The sequence below is a fragment of the Ostrea edulis genome, chromosome 2 (assembly GCF_947568905.1).
Source record: "Ostrea edulis chromosome 2, xbOstEdul1.1, whole genome shotgun sequence".
Taxonomy (NCBI): domain Eukaryota; kingdom Metazoa; phylum Mollusca; class Bivalvia; order Ostreida; family Ostreidae; genus Ostrea; species Ostrea edulis.
This window is the reverse complement of record NC_079165.1, coordinates 64162464-64173003: the sequence shown is the minus strand read 5'-3', so window position 1 is coordinate 64173003 and position 10540 is coordinate 64162464. Positions and strand designations below refer to the sequence as shown.

The window sequence follows — 10540 nt, the reverse complement described above, 5'->3', positions numbered from 1 at the left end:
CATGTAAGAGCATGAAAACTGAATACAGTTCTACCATGGTTATTGCAGAGATAAAATAAATGTCGCGTGCATTATTCTCCGATACATACCGATTAATAAATATATCATAAAAACAGTGATACATATCAAACTTCCACGAGAAAAAAATAAACATAAGAATTTAGAATTAACACTTAATGAGACCATATCAGTTTCATGTCTTCGACTTGATTAGGCGTAGTGTATTGCCTTAAAACAGCTGTTAGATGTAAACCTGTTTTATACCTTTACCGCCATTCAACCTATTGTTTTTAAAATTCGTATTTTGCTGATACAACGATTTAAAATTCAAAACTGATAACATTATTACGATTATAAGAATTAATCAATGTATGTTACAAACAAATTTAAAAATGACTGAAGGATATTTGAATTCAACAAAAATGCAATCATCTGCGTTCCGGGATCGATACAAGTGTAAACAATCTTTGTAAAGACAAGTTGACCGCTTTAGTTGGACCAGAACAGATAATTACATCGTATAAGAGATTGATTATTTATCGTTATCTTCACCTTTCATTGACATAATCCGTCAACATAAAATTGAATATTTAAAATATCTTTCAAAATAGTAGATTCTATAATATCACCTTTCTTCTCAGAAAAAAAATCATGTATGTATTCCGTTTTGGAAGCTGCCACGACGAGACCTAATCCGTAGCTGCATAGAGTATATTTATGAACCATAGTAAAATTGAAAAAAGTTTTTTGTTTCTGTAACGTATCGGCTCTTTTGTTTGAAAAGCAACATTTATCGACCTCCGGTGTTATCTTTCAACAACCACAAAAACGTGAACTTTATTTCTTAAATTAAATGGAATCGGAAAAACGTTTCAAATACAGATAAAAGAACAAAAGGAGGAAAAGTTATATGACAAAGATGAGCGTAGGGAACGTCAAGTTCGTTGTCTTCACTTTTCGTGTAAACCAATTCAACACAAAGCAAAATAGAAGTTAAAAGAGTTTACCCGATTGTCACAAAATGGTTGCTACACATTAGCAATCTGTAACTTTTTCAGTGTCCGTATCTGTTTCACAGTCCATGTGCCATGTAGTCATCTTGTATCCGAATGATTACTCTTTTTTTCATTTCGCTCGCGCCGGTAAGTGAGAAAGTTTCCCAGTTTACTTTCGGAAGGTCGGTGGTCTCTTCCCAGATACATTGTATCTGGGTTCTCTCTTCCATCAATAAATAAACTGGACGCCACCAGATAAGTGAAAAATTGTCGAGTGTGGCGGAAAACATCAATCAATCAATCAATCATTTCGTTTGACGTGGATGAAAGGTGAGGATAACAAACAGTGATCAATCTCATAACTCCTATAAGCAATACAAATTAGATAGTAAGGCAAACACGGACCCCTGGATATACCAGAAGTGGGATCAGGTGCCTATGAGGAGTAAGCATCTCCTGTCAACCGGTCATACCCGCCGTGAGTTCAATACGTTGATCAGGTAAACGGGGTTATCCATAGTCAAAATCAGTGTGCCAAGAACGGCCTAGCAATCGGTATGAACACGTCACCCAATGATAGATTTTATTAGATCATTATAACGACAATAGAATTTGCGAAATGTTGACTTTAAACGAGACTGTTGGAACCCCTGCACCATCAACTTTTTAGTCAGTAGCATGTCTTGATTTAAAAACTTACCATAAGCAAATCAAGCTCTTGCGTATCGAATCAGTTGAGAGATATAAACACCATATCCAGGTGATAATGGAGTATTGCTACATAAATATGGGAAGTTGACGATGGAGAAGCTGAAATCATCCCTTTGTCATAAAGTTGAGTTGTTAGTTTGTCGTTAATATCTACTTTCAATAAAATATCTAAGTATGAAGCAGAAGTGGACGACTCTGTTGTGTCTTTTATTTCGAGTTCACTGGGATATATCGAAGAGACATATGAATGAAAATTATTTTTGGTAATACATGTATATAATATGTCGTCAATATATCTAAATGTCGAATTGAAGCCCACAGCAATAGATTATTTTCCTCTCACGTAGAAGTTTTTTTAATAAATTCTGCTTCATATGAATATAAAAAATGTCAGCTAACAACGTTTTCCTTTTTTGATGAAGAAGCAAATGTCTATGATGTCAAAAAGTCTAGTCTTTAATTTATCGTGAGGAATGGTCGTGTAAAATGTTGAAAAGTCACATGTTTTGATGTTGTTGATTTGAGAAAAGTTTTGCGATTTCAAGTTTACTAAAAAGTTCCTTAGATTTTTTTTTAGAATCCACATTTGATTTACACCATTTGTGGCATATGTAGTTGCATAGTACGTAGATCTCTCTTAGATGATACATGTATCAAAGTCCGAGTTAGAATTCGGTCCGACTCTTTCCGAGGATTTAAGTTTGTCATATTAATTAAAGTACGATGCAAATCGAAATCCATCAGACTGTTTGTAGGGCTTGTTATCCTTCTGTACGACTTTCTCTTCCACCCATTGTTGATTCAACAAGAAATCACAGATATTCACATAAAGTATATACCTGTACGAATAAATACTGTTCTCATTTAATTAAACACAAATGTCCATGTCCTTCACAGGTGAGCTGAACTCACCAATGATTTATTAAAAATGGCTTTAATATGCGAACTGTTTTCATATTGTCTATTCAAAATGTAATTGCATAATGCATTTGTTACTTTCTCGATGTGATCAAACTTTGCGGTATTTTACCTACAGCTAATGATGCCCCTGTTTGAGTAAAAGATTCTCAACTGGGACTTAAACAACGAACAAAATAATCCCGGGGAATGGGTGAGCAAAACGACATCAAATGACTAAAGCAAGATATTGTCAAATTTAATACAAGCAAATGGAATATGGTATATTCAAAAGGCTATGAAAACAAGTATAATGATAGTATTGCATGGCAATAAGTAGTCCCCTACCAGTTGCAAAAATCACTGTACCACAACAATATTCAAAGTTCACTATGTAAATTATGGTAAAAGGGAATATTGGGGAACCAGGATAGGAATGGTTGGAAACTAACTACTATTCCAGTAGAGACTAGATCAGGAAAAAAGACAAATTTATAATTAGGTTTAGGTCTTTAATCAAGTCAATAAACTGTGAAATATAGGTGATCATGAATAATTTAGCTACATTGTTGTATTACTATGCTAGAAGTCTTAATGAGTGTAGCACTCTTATCTACAGAAATAAGAAACTTGGATGTAAACTAACAATTCATGCTATTTTTCTATGTCCAAGGGCCATAACTTAATGAAAAATCAACGGACCGAGACGAAATATTCGAATTTGTTCTGTAATTTGCTATAGCAAAGCAATGTACCAAATATCAAATGAATATCTGCAAGCACACTAAAAAAAGTCCGGAAAACTGATAATTCATGCTATTTTTCTAAGTCCAAGGACCAAACTTCGTGAAAAATCAACGGACCAAGACGAAATTCAAACTTGATCTGTAACTTTTTATAGAAAAGTAATGTACCAAATATGAAATGAATATCTGCAAGCACAACAAAAAAAAAGTCTAGGAAAACTTATATTCATGCTACGAGGGTTGTTCGATATATAATGTTTATTAGCAGTCGACTCAAATAGTGAAATGAACATTACATCCCTTCAAAGTATTCTCCGCGGTTTGAAATACATAATTTCAATCTCTGAATCCATTTCTGAAATGCGTCACGGTACGCTGATTTAGGTAGATCTCTGAGGCACGGACTGATTGCCAAGCCAAGAGTTGTAACGACGACCAGATGAGAACTTTTTACGTTTTGGAAAAAGGAAAAAGTCACATGGGGCTAGATCTGGAGAGTATGGTGGGTGTAGCAAGACGGTGACCTTCTCCGACTTCAAAAATTGCTTCACAAGCTCAGATGTAAGTGATGGAGCATTATCATGAAGTAGACGAACATGCCTAAATCCTGACACAGGGCGTCGTTTATGATAGTATTTCTAGAGCTTTTTAGTATAACATCTCGGTAATGCCGACCTGTAACACTTTTGCCCTTCGATACCGGAATTTGTACGACTATACCATCACACGAGAAGAATATGCAATAAAGAACCTTCTTTGTGCTTATGGTTCTTTCGGTAATTACAGGCCTTCTACCGTGTTTAGTTAGCCATATTTTGTTTCCAAATTTTTCTTAGTGGTTCGAAATAGTGAACCCATGTTTCGTCATCAGTAACAATGTTTGCAAATTCACGCTTCCACTGTCGTCAGGGGAGGTGCGGTTATCATCTCCGCACAGTCAATCAGAATCGCGGAAGAAAATGTCCGCCATTACCTCCGTCAAAACTTATGATGACGGAGGTTTTGAGGTACAGATGTTTTAGCCTGATTACTTCGAGTTCTCATAAAATTGGTGGAATTGTGTGCATCGGGGAAATGCAACAGTGATTCACGTTACCCAGAAAGGATACTAGAAGTAATGTTTATCCCATTTCCAAACCCAAAATCACATAAAGATTAATGTTTACGTTGGATAAAGGCGTGCGGTAGGCCCCACAGTAAGAGCAGAATGGACCGGCACACAAAGTAAGTTATTCTTAGCAGACAATTATGTATTAGTTAATAGTAATAGTTAAATCAGGGACTGATAATAATACATGCCCATGTCATGTGTATACATGTACTAAGAGCTACAGGTGCTTGGGTTCAGGACCCCCCCCCCCCTTCTCCCGAATTGGCCGAATAACCTGCACGACTTGATTTAAATTATTTCTTGTTGAAAATCCTACTAATGCATGTCAACAATGTCATGCATACCCCAAAATAGCTCTTTTTAAGAATTTCCCCCATTGAATATAACAATTCGTGTAGCTAGGTTATTCAAGGGAGGGGGGGGGGTCATGAACCCAAGCACCTGTGCTAAGAGCTACACAATACTTTTTTTTTTTTACTATAATATTATCTATTAAAAAGAATCCCCTATCTAAACTATTTTCATATCTAGGGTCAATTAATTTAATGTTTACACCAATATATATGCAGTTTCTGGTCTTATGTCTTAAATTTTCCCTGCTCAGCCATACATATCATAACATGACTGTAAGAGCGCCATATTCAAGGTTTTCGTTCCATAATTCCTACAATAGATCATACCAGGGGATAAAGTTCTAAAGTTTCAGTAATCAGACTAATCCCGTGGTCAAAGTTTTTAAATATCAATAGAATTTATGTCCATATATATTTTGTAATAAATGGTTTTAAATTCGAATTTAGATTTCATAATAATTCGAGCAAACTGAAATTTTATAAGTAGCTAATAAATTGTTGGGTGTAATGTATGCATAGGATCTTTCATGTAATAGGTCAGGTCACCTTTTAAAATTCCATGGCCCCTCTCATCATCTATGCTTTACTTCCAAATGCTAAAAAAAATTGTTGTTGTTTCTTTATAGATTCATTGGATATACTTGTAACAACAGCACAAGTCAGAGAATTTACAAAACCAGTTAACAACAGCAGAAAATGCCTTTCATCAACAGAGCATACTTAATCATCATCTGCAACTCCAGTTATCAATGGAAGCCCAAGATTAACCCCACCAACAGGCCACCCCTTTTGACATTAACAGTACTCTACAGCAAGAGAAAAAAAAAACCAGGGTTGTTTTTATATTATATCAATTTCAGACATGCCACATTTTGTACTTTGTTAGAGTTTTTTTTATACATCTGAGCAAATTCCCCAGTGTGTAAAAAAAGGAGGGACATAACAAATATGACAAAACAATCGCAGTTGTTATTAACACTGATGAGGCTGAGACATAATTTTGAAATCAAGGACTTGGCATCAAGATTTTGTATTTCAACACAGTGTATCAGTGATATATTCTGTGCCTGAATTGACCTTATGTTGTGTTAGGTTGTGTTTCAATATAGTCCTATAGGAATGATATTAACAACATGACAACTGAATAAAAGCTCAATTCCCAACAATCATCGCTATCATTGATTGTGCAGAAAGGAAATCACAGAAACAATCTTCTTTAAAACTACAGTTACAAATTATACATTTTGACTACAAATCAGCTACAACCTAAAGGGGACTTGTGGATTGTGATCCTTTAGGGGACACAATGGAAGCTAGCTGTATGCTAATTTGTGTTATCTTGGATAAATAAAGGCTATTATTATTATCATATTTGTTGGTGAATTATTTACTGGATCTATGTCAGATGTTGCTGTTACAGAGAATAGTGGATTTTACAAACTCCTTTGTTAACTGATGGTGGGTTGAATTATTCTGGAAGGGGAATTCATTATGGCAGACAAAGGTTACACGATATCCAAAGAACCAGGGGAAATATGTCTGCACCTCTGTATCTCTGTCGGTGTATTCCCACCAGTTAGTATATGTATATATATATGGAGACATCAATAAAGTTGGATAGTTTGCACCCTACTAACTCTTGGGCAAACCCAGGGTTGAAGAGAAAATTGTAGAGCATGTGAATTCATTGTGTACTACTTGTATACAATGTGAGGAATTTATTTAAAATGATAAACATTTTATAAGAGGGTAAATTTATGTCTAACTTTGGGAAAACTTACATTATGATGAATATAAAATAGTAGATTACTTAAATTTTCCTTCGAAATGTGTGAATGCTCACAACTAAGAAAATGTACGAATTTGTGCTGATTCATTGACAATTAAAATAGACAGATATTGTAAACCATTTATTCTTAAAGAACAATGATTATTCCATAGTTTTGAATTATTTGTTGAAAATAAAAAAACCATGTGGTACTTAATTTATTGTCCTATTTATGATAAACTACTCCTTTAACTAAGTATTATATTGTGTTGCTGATCCTATGTAATTACAATATGTACTATAGTACAAGAGGTTGGGTAACTAATTAAAACAGATGTTTTACGAACAGGAAATTGTTTTTTTTGGTCCGAGTCTTTATAATATTCTTGTTTATAATCCAAGTTTTCTATTGTGTGTCATTTAACATGTTCTTGACTGTACTGTCAAAATGGTGATGTCTATCAAACATTGTACACATTCTTTCTGTTGATTTGCAAGTTGGTTTTTTTTTTAAATAGAAATAGATATTTGGGTGGACGTGGAATAAAAACTCGGAATGATCTAATTAACCCATTACCATTAAAAAAAAATATGCATGTAAATATCTCAATGTAGATATCTAGATCTACAATATCCATTCAAGTATAACTGAAGTTGAACATTTAATGGAGATCACAGATGGTATTTGAGCTGCAATGTAAATTCTTGATAATATTTAACTGTTTTTCATAAGTAAATCATAAATAATAGTAAAATAAAAGATGCAAAAGCAAGCAAGCAGATGAAACATTTTATTGAACCGGTCAACGCAGCATATATGATATAGTTATTCAGTTTCAACCGAACAACAAACATCGTCAATTCCGTAACAAAACAATTATTCAAAACTCGGAAAACGTTTCGTAATATTAACCCAGCTGTGCATGAACAGTAAGCATCGATGGCAGCCGAATCCTGCAATTCGATGGTTAGACGATGTAGTGTTTCTTTACTTCAAATGCAGCGAAAGCATCTAGCGCTAACAAATAAGTTATAATTACTGTTTCTTCTGCGTTTTTACCCACTGAAATTATGTGAACATAACCTTCTCTGAAGTATGTCAAACCCTTTGACGGACTGTTCTGTGAAAATTCACGAGTAAACGAGGCGATTGAAAAGGTATCCTGTATAAGATCGAAATCGCCCGCCATGTTGTTTACATAAGTTGACGGAATCTGAAAACATGTGACGTTCGTTGTCATCGGTGGGCGGGGCGTGGAAGAGTGAATTGTCTTTCATTGAATTTGGGAACCATTTTGAGCAATTGTTTAGCGGTTTGTACTCGTACCCGTTTTTTGGTCATTTGTCAAAATATGTGGTATCCATCTGGCAGAAATCTTTCGTACTTAATAAATACGCTTCAAAATGAAATGCACCCGCGATAGCGATATGCCAATAGCTTTGGCAATATCACGAATCGTGTATCTGCCATCACTTTCAATTATTTCCCTGACTTTTGAGACATTTGCCTTGCCTGTTACAGTCACAGGTCGGCCTGATTTTGCTGCATCTTTGACGGACTCTGTGCCAGTCAGAAACTTCTTTCTCCACCTACGAACTGTCTCATAAGATACATTATCAGACTCATAAACTTCCCCCAATTCAGTAAAAATCTGCATTACCGAATGAGCGACTTTTGTGCGAACATTTATATAAGCTCTAATTTCTTCAATATTCTCAACCCGTTTCCCAACCATTTTACAACAGTGGTCATGGACTGGCTCTATTGAAATGACTATAAGTTTAAAAACTATGTGGAGCGAAAGGTTAGTGTTTATACCGTTGGAAAGGTATTAAATAGAGCTATTCAAGAGTATCATCATCCACGACATCGTGCAAAGTGTTATCGCACTGTGGTACAATACACATTACATATCGAAGAACCCTCGTATTTTTCCAAGTCCAAGGGTCATAACTAAGTAAATAATCAACACACCGATCGATTGATTGATTGATTGATGTTTTCCGCCACACTCAACAATTTTTCACTTATCTGGATTCGCCCAGTTTTTATTGGTGGAAGAGAGAACCCAGATACAATGTACCTGGAAAGAGACCACCGACCTTCCGAAAGTAAACTGGGAAACTTTCTCACTTACCGGCGCGAGCGGGATTCGTACCCGCGCCGACAGAGGTGAGAGGCCGTGTGATTTTTGAGCGCGATGATCTAACCACTCGGCCACGGAGGCCCTTGAAATTCAAACTTGATATGTAACTTGTCATGGCAAAGCAACCTACCAAATATCAAATTTGGTAACTTCATTGCAAAAACAGAGAAAAAAGTGCGGAAAACTGAACTGACGGACAGAGCGCAAACCTAAAGCCCCCTTCGACCTCGTTGGTAGGGGACTAAAAGACGAGTTGAGGCAATAGCAAATATCAACCTATTGTATAAGGTGTAAACTGTGTCATCTGAAAAGCAATGTTTGAAGACAAAGGCGATTTTGGTACTTGGTAACATTTGGAACCTGAATTTAGCATGTTTTTGTTTTGTATTGTTTCTTGCCGTGATATCATATAGTACAATTGAACAGAAAAACAAATTGCCTCTACATTAATATTGAATAACTTTTTATAAGATTCGTATGCTTATATTTCCCAAAGTATTTAACCTTATCTGAGATTGATATAATTATAAACTTTGTTTGGAAACATATCATATTTCTTATTTTTCTCTGACACTTTTTCGTCCGGGGTTTCTCAGAAACTGCTCAAGTATTTCTTTCTCTTTCTTATGGTTAAATTCATTTTCAGTTCTGATTGACGATTTTAAAATTACCATAACTTTCTTTAAAATGATGGAATCTATGAATTAAGACTTGTAACATATCGGCATGGTCAGGGTACTCACAACCACGCACATGCAATTGTGCCGAATTTTGATTAGATGAGGCCTATATTTCTACAACAGATTTGTTTGTTAATGCAATGGTGTGAAAGTTGCGATATAGGTACATCATGAGACGTTTCACAAAGTAAAACTTATACGGTACCAATTTTGATGCACCAGATGCGCATTTCGACAAATAATGTCTCTTTAGTGATGCTCAACCGAAATGTTTGAAATCCGAAATAACTATGAAGTTTTAGAGCTAAATATAGCCAAAAACAGCGTGCCAAAAAAGTGGAGCCAAATTCGTCCAAGGATAAGAGCTATGCATGAGGGAGATAATCCTTAATTTTGAAATGAATTTCTAAATTTTATAACAGCAATTAAATATGCATCCGTATTTTCAAGTTAGTAACGAAGTACTTAGCTACTGGGCTGTAGAGACCCTCGAGGACTAACAGTCCACCAGCAGAGGCCTCGACCCAGGGGTCATAATGTAAAACTTATACGGTACCAATTTTGATGCACCAGATGCGTAGCCTTCTCAAAATAACTGACATCGAGCGTGCACTTGGCTCTCAAATAAACGGAGGAAATAAAGTGAAATTTTCACTGTATCTAATTCAAGTACCCATTGTACAATTCAATATAACTTTCTGAAAATGGAATCTCTCAGTAAACGAGGGGATCTTTGGAGAACACAATATTAAGTCAGCATTTCGCAAATTCTATGGTCGTTATAACAATCTAGTTCGTCAATACAACCTATCATTGGGTCAAATGCTGTCTGACGTGTTTCATACCGATTGTTAAGCCGTTCTTGGCACACTAATTTTGACTCCGTTTACCTGACCGGGATAAAGGGCTCACGGCGGGTGTGACCGGTCAACAGGGGATGCTTATTCCTCCTAGGCACCTGATCCCACCTCTGGTGTGTCCAGGGGTCCGTGTTTGCCCAACTATCTATTTTGTATTGCTTATAGGAGTTATGAGATTGATCACTGTTCGTTATCTTCACCTTGCTTGTAACTGTTCCTGTGGTAATTAGCAATAGTGTATATATGTAAAACTTATACGGTACCAATTTTGA

At 35.6% G+C, this 10540-nt stretch overlaps 1 long non-coding RNA gene across 1 annotated transcript; it reads left to right on the top strand.

Moving 5' to 3' along the window:
• The first annotated feature begins 4316 nt into the window (after positions 1-4316).
• Positions 4317-6182, top strand: LOC125678266 (uncharacterized). The gene is made up of 2 exons (XR_007371459.2): positions 4317-4573; positions 5440-6182. It is a non-coding gene; the product is annotated as an uncharacterized LOC125678266 (long non-coding RNA).
• Positions 6183-10540: the final 4358 nt, after the last annotated feature.